This window comes from Physeter macrocephalus, chromosome 18 (assembly GCF_002837175.3).
Source record: "Physeter macrocephalus isolate SW-GA chromosome 18, ASM283717v5, whole genome shotgun sequence".
In the NCBI taxonomy this organism is placed as follows: domain Eukaryota; kingdom Metazoa; phylum Chordata; class Mammalia; order Artiodactyla; family Physeteridae; genus Physeter; species Physeter macrocephalus.
Window position 1 is genome coordinate 42,621,386 of NC_041231.1, and position 10,869 is coordinate 42,632,254.

The following is a 10,869-nucleotide window of genomic DNA, read 5'->3' on the forward strand; positions in this document are numbered from 1 at the left end:
ATGCCGCAGAGCAACTAAGCCCGTGCGCCACAACTCCTAAGACTCTGCTCTAGAGCCCGCAAGCCACAACTACTGAAGCCCGCGTGCCTAGGGCCCGTGCTCCGCAACGAGAAGCCACCGCAAATAAGAAGCCCATGCACCTCAACAAAGAGTAGTTCCCACTCGCCACAACTAGAGAAAGTCCGCGCACAGCAACGAAGACCCAACGCAGCCAAAAAAAAAAACACAAAAAAACAAAAAACTTCCCTGGCTCCAGAACTGTGAGAAATAAATTTGTATTGTTTAAGTCACCCAGTCCAGGGTATTTTGTTAGAGCAGCCCAAGCTAAGACACTGGGCAATCTTACCCATTCCCAATTTAACCACTATCCCTACCATCTCTATGATGATAATTTCCACATCTCCATCCCCAGCTTAGACTTCCCTATAAAGTCCAGATGCCTGCCAGAAATGGCCACTTAGCTATCCCATAGGAATCTCAAGTTCATGTACAAATGAGACTTTACTACTATAGGGAGACATTTAGATACTTCATTAGAGCTGCTTTTTTCCTAGTTTAAAAGTGAGTTTTATAAGAAAGCACAGTGTGGTGGTGAAGGGACAAGAGTGCAGTCTCTGGACATACTCTGCTGGGGTTCACAGTTAGATTGCTTGGGGGCAAATCTTCGCTCTGCACAATGTAGCTCCTTAAGCAAGTTATTTAACTTTTTTTTTGGGGGGGGGCGGTTACGCGGGCCTCTCACTGTTGTGGCCTCTCCTGTTGCGGAGCACAGGCTCCGGACGCGCAGGCTCAGCGGCCATGGCTCACGGGCCTAGCCGCTCCGCAGCATGTGGGATCTTCCCGGACCGGGACATGAACCTGTGTCCCTTGCGTTGGCAGGAGGACTCTCAACCATTGCGCCACCAGGGAAGCCCCAAGTTATTTAACTTAATGCCTCAGTTTACTTCTCTCTAAAAATCAGGATAAAGATAATGTCTACTTCATAGTTATCAGGATAAAATGACAACGTAAATTCACTAGAACAGTGCCTCATAAATAAATGCTCAGTAAATGTTACTACTCTTTTTAAGAGTTTATTTCAAAAATCATTGGGATTTGGAATGTTCCCACTGATGCAGTCTGGTTTGGCTAAACGACTGACATTAAAGTTTGATTTGCCAATTAAATTATATGGCAGACATTTTCCATAAATTAAATCTGCAGTTCCATGGTTTTGTCAACTATATATTTAAAGCACATATACAGTATATATATTATGCCAGAAAATACATCCTTTGCAGCCATTTATGACAGAAGTGTTAAGATGCCAACATAGAAATGTACAAGGTGGTAAACAATTTTTTCAAAATTTTAGGGGTTAAAATTTTTTTAATCCTTTTAGGTGGTTCAAGAGTAAAAGGGTTTCAAGACGACTGGCTTAGTGAAAATGTTTTAGAGTCAGACTGCCTGGGTTTGAATCAAAACTCCAGCTTCTGGGAATTCCCTGGTGATCCAGTGGTTAGGACTCCATGCTCCCACTGCAGGGGGCATGGGTTCCATCCCTGGTTAGGGAACTAAGATCCCACATGCCACACAGCATGGCCAAGAGAAAAAAAATAAATAAATAAAAGGAAGACAAAACTTTAGCTTTCTTTCTTCTTTTTTTCTTTTTAATTTATTTTTGGCTGCGTTGGGTCTTCATTGCTTCGCACGGGCTTTCTCTAGTTGTGGTGCGTGGGGGCTCTTTGTTGCAGTGCGCACGTTTCTCATTGCGGTGGCTTCTCTTGTTACAGAGCACAGGCTCTAGGCATGCGGGCTTCAGTAGTTGTGGCTTGCGGGCTCTAGAGCACAGGCTCAGTAGTTGTGGTGCACGGGCCTAGGTGCTCCGTGGCATGTGGGATCTTCCCGGACCAGGGCTCGAACCTGTGTCCCTTGCATTGGCAGGAGGATTCTTAACCACTGCGCCACCAGGGAAGCCCAAAACTTTAGCTTTCTATGTACCCTTGGTAAGTTGTATTTAACTTCTATATGCCTCAAAGCTCTCCTCCTACACAAGGGGAATAATAATGGTATCTACCTCATATGATTACTGTAAGGAGTAAATGAGATCATGCATCAGAAGCAATTGCATTGATAGCAACATTACTCATAATAGCCAAAAACTGAAAAGAATCCAAATGTCAATCCACAGGTAGATGGATAAACAAATGTGATATACTCGTAAAAAGGAATGCAACATGGATAAACCTCAAAAAAGATTACAAGTGAAAGAAGCCAGACATTCCAATTATATGAAATTTCTAGAAAACATAAAACTACAGAGGCAGAAAGCAGATCAGTGGATGCTAGGACTTGCAGTTAAGAGTGGGAAGTGGAGATTAACAACAAACAGGAACTAGGGAATGTTCTGAGGTGTTGGAAATATTCTAAGTCTGAAATAGTGGTGATGACTGCACCAAACTGAACTGTTACAATAAGTGATTTTATGATATGTAAACTATGCCTCCAAAAAAAGTTTCGAAAAATTTTAAAGCACCAATGTATTAAATATTATTACTACTGCTACTATGGTCAGGTGTTTAAAATGACAATAACATTAAGCTGGAAAGGACTTTTCTGAGTATGTCTATTCCTACTCTCTGAAACAAGAGTAATAAAGGAAGGCACAGCTGAGTACTGACTCTGCCACAGTTGCGCGTTTTACGTGGGTTCTCTCACTTAATCATCACAGGTCCTCCATGGGGTAAGTTCTGTTACAATCCCCACTTTACAGACTATGAAACTGAGGCTCAAATAGGTTGAGAGACTTGCCCCCAAACAATATAACTAATATGAGTTAAAGCCAAAATGCAAACTCAAGACCATCTGATTCCAAAGCCCATCCTAAAATTCATATAGAATTTCATAGGTCTCTGAATAGCCTTGAAAAAGAACATAGTTGGAGGACTCTCACTTCCCAATTTCAAAACTTACTATAAAGTTACAGTAATCAAAACAGTGTGGTATTGGTATAAGGGCAGACATACAGAACCACGGAATAGAGAACCCAGAAATAAACCCTCACATACATGGTCAAGTTATTTTCAACAAGGATGCCAAGACCATTCAATGGGAAAAAGACAGTCTTTGCAACAAATGGTCATAGGGAAACTGGATATCGACATGCAAAAGAATCAAGTGGGGCCCTTACCCAACACCATATACAAAAGTTATATCAAAAAAAGGATTCAAAAGAGGGAAGAGATATGGGAACATTATGTATATGTATAACTAATTCACTTTGTTATAAAGCAGAAACTAATACACCATTGTAAGGCAATTATACTCCAATAAAGATGTTAAAAAATAAAAAAATAATAATAAAAAAAAAAAGGATTCAAGACCTGAACTCAAGATCTAAAACTCTAAGAAGAAAACAGAGGGGAAGTTTCATGCATTGGATTTGGCAATGATCTCCTGGATATAACACCAAAAGCAGAGTCAAAAAAAAGACAAATTGGACTTCATCAACATTAAAAACTTCTGTGCTTCAAAGAACACTATCAACAGAGTAAAAAGGCAATTCACGAATGGGAGAAAATATCTTCAATACACATATCTGATAAGGGATTAACATCCAGAATACACAGAAAACTAAAAGTCAACAACAAAAGACAACCTGACTCAAAAACGAGCAAAGGACTTGAATACACATTTCTTCAAAGAAGACATACAAATGGTCAATAAACATAAAAAGACTCTCAACATCATTAGCAATTATGGAAATGCAACTCAAAACCACCAGATACCCCTTCACACCCATTAAGATGGTTATTAAACAAAACAAAAATAAACGAACAAACAAACAAACCTAACAGAGGCTGGTGAGGATGTGGAGAAATCAGAACCCTCTGCGTTGCTGGTGGGCATGTAAAATGGTGCAGCCACTGTGTAAAACATATGGCAGTTCCTCAAAAAATTAAAAACAAAATTATCATGTGATCCAACAATTCCAATTCTGGGTATAAACCCAAAAGAAATGAAAGCAGGGACTCTAGTATATATGTGTACCCGCCCCCATGTTCATTCCTGCATTACTCACAACAGTCAAAAGGTGGAAACAACCCAATGCCACCAATAGATAAAAAGATAAACATAATATAGTATATATATATAATGGAATACTATTCAGCCTCAAAAAGGAATGAAATTCTGATAGATGCTATAACATGGATGAACCTTGAAGACATTCTGCTACGTAAAATAAGCCAGTCATGAAAGGACAAATATTGTATAATTTATGATTCTATTTATATAAGGTACCTAGGACAAGCAAATTCATAGAGATGGAAAGTAGAATGGTGGGTACCAGGGGTTGGGGGAGGGGAGAATAGGAAGTTATTGTTTAATGGGTACAGAGGTTCAGTTTGAGAAGACAAAAAAGTTCTGAAGCTGGATGGTAATGATGGTTGCACAACAGTGTGAAGGTACTTAATACCACTGAAGTGTACACATTAAAATGGTTAAAGAGAGAGAGAGAGAGAGAGAGACTACTTCACCCCCATTCGAGTGGCTACTGAAAAAAAAAACAAAAACAAAAACACAGAAAATAAGTGTTGGGATGTGGAGAAATTGGAACCCTTGTACATTACTGGTGGGAACGATGCAACTGCTCTGGAAGACAGTATGGTGGTTCCTCAAAAAGCTAAACACAGGGCTTCCCTGGTGGCGCAGTGGTTGTGAGTCCGCCTGCCAATGCAGGGGACACGGGTTCGTGCCCCAGTCCGGGAGGATCCCACATGCTGCGGAGCGGCTAGGCCCGTGAGCCATGGCCGCTGGGCCTGCGCGTCCAGAGCCTGCGCTCCGCAACGGGAGAGGCCACAACAGTGAGAGGCCCGCAAAAAAAAAAAAAAAAAAAAAAGAAGTTAAACACAGAATTACCATATGATCCACTTCTGGGTATATACCCAAAGATATTGAAAGCAGGGACATGAAGAGATATTTGTATACCCATGTTCACATCAGCATTATTCACAACAGCCAAAAGGTGAAAACCCAACTGTCTAGCAAGTGAACAGTTAAACAAAATGTGGTCTACACACAGCAACTGAGTATTGTTCAGCCTTAAAAGGGAATGAAGATGTCAACATCTTCAGTTTTTTAAAATCTCAGTTTTTTTTTACATCTCAGTTTTTTAAAAAAATCTTTAATTAAAAAGGAAAGAATGAAGTTTGGACACATGCTATGACATGAAAACATTTTTACCTGAAATAAGTCAGACATGAAAGGACAAATATTGTATGATTCCACTTATATGGGTTACCCAGAACAGGTAAATAAACAGAGACAGAATACAGATTAGATGTTACCAGGGGCTAGAGGGAGGAGGCAACAGGAGTTACTTGCTTAATGGTTAGGGTTTCTGTTTGAGGTGATGAAAAAGTTTTAGAAATAGATAATGGTTATGGTTTCATTACATTGTGAATGTAATTCATGCACTGAATTTTACACATAAAAATGGCTTAAATGGCAAATTTTGTTACAATGTATGTAACAAAATATATTTATCACAACTTTATTAAAAAAAAGTAACATAATATATGAAAAAACACTGAATTAAGCACCTTAAATGGGTGAACTGTATGGTGTGTGAATTATATCTCAACAAAGCTATTTCTTAAAAAGGTAACCATGGCTAACATTTAGTGAACACTTTCCACACACCAGGCACTGTTCTAAAAGGATTACATAAACCTCAAAACAACCTACCGAGGTGGCTACATTTCTTAACCTCATTTCACATATGAGGAAACTGAAGTTAAGTAATTTGTCCAATGTCACTCAGGTAGTGGAAGAGTCAGGGGTTCAAACCCTACCAGATTTTAGAGCTCCTACAGTTACCCACTCTGCTCTACTGAGTCCGACAGTGTGACAGGAAGGTTATTAAAGGCACCCAATAGATGCCCCGTTAACTAAGTGAATGAGATGAACAACTACTGTGGAAGTCTAGCAGGAAAATAAATTCTAAGCACCTGGAATGTAGCCAGAAGAGTCCATGATTTATCATCTTTAAAATTTTAGAATTTTCCAATAGCGGGAATTTCCTGGTGGTGCAGCGGTTAAGAATCCGCCTGCCAATGCAGGGAACATGGGTTCAAGCCCTGGTTTGGGAAGATCCTACATGCCACGGAGCAACTAAGCCCGTGCGCCACAACTACTGAGCCCGCGCCCAGAGCCTGTGCTCTGCAACAAGAGAAGGGACTGCAATGAGAAGCCCGCACACCACAACAGAGTAGCCCCCACTCGCTGCAACTAAAGAAAGCCTGCGCTCAGCAACGAAGACCCAACGCAGCCTAAAATAAATAAATAAATAAATAAGTAGATTTTTTAAAAATTAAAAAAAAAAGAATTTTCCAACAGCTTTAATGTTAATACAACTCTAAGTTAGATTATTAACACACCATTTCATACATTTAAACACTGGCAGAAGAGTATAACCTTGCCCATGTATCTTCAATAAGACTGGAGAGTTCACTTAGTAACCTCTCCATTGGCAATTCTCCTCTGAAAGGCTACAAAAAACTAGGCTCCTAAAGGCAACAAAGTAAACCCAACTCTGGTAACAAAATTCTATAAAGAAGGGTGCTACAAATGTCCAGAAACAGAGACGTAGTACCTATTCTATAGGTTAGGTACCTAGTTAGACGCCTGTAAACCAGGCAAGGTTCAGGTCCAACTTTTGTGTGTTTCACCAGAATGCCAACATACCATTGTCAGTCCTACCCTCACTTATCAGTTCTTGATACCTCTCCTAGAATCCTCACAAGTTTGCTGATGTTGACATTATTAAACCATTCACATTGGTGGCACTACTCAACAGGAAGTTGAAAACTAACAAACCTAGGGCACAATCCAGAGTTCAGAAATGAATCAGGTGACCAGGCACATCTAAGTCTACTGAACTCCACCTAGATCCCCGCAACTCTGACCTTCACAAGCAAACCTGGAATGTGCAAAAAATACAAGTACTCTTACAGTTTACGTACCCTACAAAACAAGGCCCTTTGTTTCATTAAAAAATGCACGCCCAGAGTTGAGCCCATAAGCACAACATCAATTCTAAAATTAAGAGAAAAACACAGATTTACAACGCCAAAAGGAATCTAAAGAGCGAATACGAGGAAACTTCCCTCTCCTCCTACATGCGCCCAACGGGTGCAGGACCCACCAGACCACTCCCCCGGCTCCAGGTTCTACAGCCCCGAGTGCCGGGCTCCGAACTCTCGCGCCCTGTGGTCCGGCTGAGCCCACTCGGGTCTGTCCAGGTCTGAGAGTGAAGCTACGTGCTAAGCACAAAACAAGCTCCCTCTTGAACGATGCCTCAGAACTGTATCAGAATCTTTAAAAAGCAAGAAAAAAGGAGGAAGAAAGGGCCGCCTGCCTGGAGCTCCTCAGAGCAGGAGAACCGAACCGCGACCACGCGCCAGCTACAAACACCGCAGCCGGCCGCCCCGAGACTGGACCGGTAATTCCACTGCCGCGCCGGGCCCCGCCCCGGGCCCGCGACCATTCTGGGGCGTTCCTCCCGTGGGCGGCGCCTCCCTCACCACACCGCCACTTGGCTCTCTTCCTGAGCGAGGCCGCGGCCACCCCGCGACACCGAAGCCGCAGCTTCTAGCCCGCGCGGGCCCGCGACATCCAGAGCGGCCTGGCAGGCCGGCTCTTTTCCCCCAGGCTCCGGCACGCCCTCTCTACGGCCCCAAGCCCTTACCGAGGCAGCGCGGCCTCCCCGGCCCGCTCCTCCTAATCCTCGGCCGCTGCCACCGACCCAGCGCCGCGGAGACCGGAACTTCCTCCGCGCCGAGCCACTGCCTTCACAAAGGCGCCGCCGCCTTTAGCGCTCTGCCCGCCGGGAGATGGAGTACCGCGGCCGGTCGCACCGAATCCACTCCCGGCGTACCCCGCGCGGGGGCCGGAGGGCGGGGCGGGGGAGGGGCTGCTTGCCTGCGCGGGCGGGACGTAAGGGCACGCTCTCGTCGGCATCCAATGGGAGGGCGCCCTTCCCTCCTCCCCCCCCCCACGCCGTCCGCCGGGGCTGCTGGGGGTTGTGGTTTGGCCTCTGGCCCACGGGTTGTAGTTCTTTTTCGGTCTTTGGAGTTGAGCGAGGCGTGCATTTTCTTGGTGGCTTGGCCTTCTCGAGTTTTGCTCCCCGCCAGAGCGCACATATGGCCCCGGCCTGCGTAGCTTGAAAACGACTTATTTTCCGTTAATGTGAAGGAAATGGAAGGGAGGCGTCTCCGGCCTAAGACTTCCGAGGCAGGGGCTTCTGGCCCACACAAGAGCCTGTTTTCCGACCCTCCCATAGGGTAGGGAAGCAGTAGTCACAGAGGCTTGTCTCCTTTTCCTTCTGATGGGTTTCCAAGTTAGGTATTACCGACTCAGGAATACCAGGTGGGTGTCATCTGTGTTAAAGTTTTAATAGCCCTACCTACGAAGGAAAATCTACTCAGTTTACACAGAGCATTGCTAGCTCGGGCAGTACATCTGGCCAAGATTGACTTGTGCGAGGTCACAGAGGAACTGGAAAGTATCTGCAAATCAGCAATCTAGTGGAAAACGGGGCAGCACAACTTTCAGTTTGCAGCTCACGTCCAGAATCTCCTTACAGCTAATGTTCTTCAAATGGCCAACTCCAAGCTTCCAGGTGGATCGTCTACATTGTTGAAATGCTTGCTGGTTCCAGCTACCTGGTATTGCCAGGTACTGGCCCCTCAGGGAAGGTAACCTGATTTTATAGCCTGAATTCAACATCATGGAATCGAAGAAGTCTGCCGCAAGAAAAGCCTATAAATCATTCTAAAATAAAGCAAGACTTATCTGTAGAGAAAAGAGATTGTTGAGTTAAGTAGTCTTTAAAGTTACCTTCCCACTTTTCAGACATCTTGTCTGGAAGTCATTCAAGAACTGCATGAAGCTCTTGCTGTGTGCCAGGCACTGTATCAGGTGCTGGGGCCACAGGAACCTGAACAAAGCTGATAAACTTTGCTGCTCTGGGGACTTACCTGGTGGTCCAATGGCTAAGACTGTGCCCTAGCAATGCAGGGGGCCCGGGTTTGATCCCTGGTCAGGGAACTAGACCCCACATGTATGCCGCAACTAAGTTTGCGTGTCGCAACTAAAAAGATACCGCGTGCCGCAACAAAGCTCCTGCGTGCCACAACTAAGACCCGAGACAGCAAAATAAATAAGTAAATATTTTTAAAAAACAAAAGCAAAACTTTGCTGCTTCGGTGGAGATGGGAGTGAGGCTGGTTACTGAAGACAGACAACAAACTAAACAAGATATACAATCTCAGCTGAAATTAGTTTGGTTTCTGTAAGGAGGGAGATGGAAAGCTGTCGGAGGGCTCTAAACAGAATAATATCATGGCTTCCATGTAACTGGGATTCATCTGGCTGCTGTGTAGAGATAGGCTGAAGGTGGGAAGGGCAGAAGCAGGCCAGCTGATTAAGAGACTGTTGCAGTAATAAAACCACAGAAGGATAATACTTTTACCTATGTGGCCACAGTGGAAACAGGAAACATGGACTGGGATGAGGGGAAAGAGAGAAGAATGTCAGAGGAGCAATTTTGGTAGGGAGAGCAGGAGCTCAGTTTTGGGTAGGTTGTTTTTGATGCTTAGTAGACAAGATGTGGAGTTGGCAGTTGGCTACATGAATCTGGAGTTCAAGGTAAAGGTCAGGGTTAGAGATGCAAATCTGGGAGGTGTCAACATATCACTGGTGCTGGTATTTAATGACATGGGCCTGGATGAGATGACCTAGGGAATGAAAGAGTGAGAATAGAAGGGAGAGCAGAGTTCCAGCCCAGAGGCCTGGGGCACACCAGCACTAAGAGGTTTCAGGGAAGAGGAGGAACACCTACACAGAGCTGTGGGTACTTTGACTTTGCTTCCCAAACTGGGCCATTGTTGGTGGTTCTTTCCATTATCAGATAGTACTTTGTCCTCTAAGGAGGTAAACATATGAAAGAACTAATTATTTTTGCCTTATGCCCAAGTTCCTTGGGCAATAATAATTGCTACCCTTTATCACAACTCTTTGCCTGGCCTTGTGCTGACACTTCATTATCTCATTTAATCTTCACAATAACTGTATGATATCCCGTTTTGTAGTTATGGAAATCAAAGCTCAGAAATATTAACTTGCTGAAGCTGGAAAGTAGAGGGTGGGGGGATTCCAACCCAGGTCAGTCCTACTCCAAGGCTCATGCTCCTGCCTACTTTCCCCTTTTCCTTATGGTGATTATTGAGTTTTCAGAGGAAGCATCTAGAATTTATTTTTTTTTTTAACTTACATTGGCCCGTAGTACTTGGAAAGTTGTTTATATTGCCTAAGACCAGGAATATGAGTATTTAGAATAGCTGACCCAGAACAGCGCCCTCACCCGGAATGGGGAGCACAACGTCCAGTTGCAGAGGTAGGTTGACTCACTTTCAGCCCCTAAATTCTCACACGGAAGAACCCAGCAAAAAGGAAGACTGTTGTGCTGCCTGTTGTTCTTTGTTGCCTTGGTCACACTTGGGGCCATGACTCTTCAGCATCGAAAGTAGGGACTTGATCAAATGTTAAAATGAGAGACAGGAACCAGGTGAGATACAGATAATACAAGGGCCACAGAGGAAATTTTCCAGCAGAGCAGGAAAACCAGCTGCCTTATCAGGAACTGCAAAGTAATAAAGACAAGAAGGAAAACCTCTTCAAAATTTCCAGGGAAGAACTGACTATTCTTTTGTTATTTTAATTAATTTATTTATTTTATTAATTTATTTTTGGCTGCGCTGGGTCTTCGTTGCTGTGCGCGGGCTTTCTCTAGTTGCGGTGAGCGGGGGCTACTCTTCGTTGGGGTGC

The 10,869-nt window shown here is 44.0% G+C and overlaps 1 protein-coding gene across 1 annotated transcript in view; it reads right to left on the reverse strand.

The window, feature by feature from the left end:
- Positions 1-7,879, reverse strand: part of RBM6 (RNA binding motif protein 6) — a 109,138-nt gene extending 101,259 nt beyond the window's left edge. The window contains exon 1 of the mRNA XM_024123776.3: positions 7,730-7,879. The gene's annotated coding sequence lies outside the window, so the exon portion shown is untranslated. The remainder of the gene's footprint in view (positions 1-7,729) is intronic.
- Positions 7,880-10,869: the final 2,990 nt, after the last annotated feature.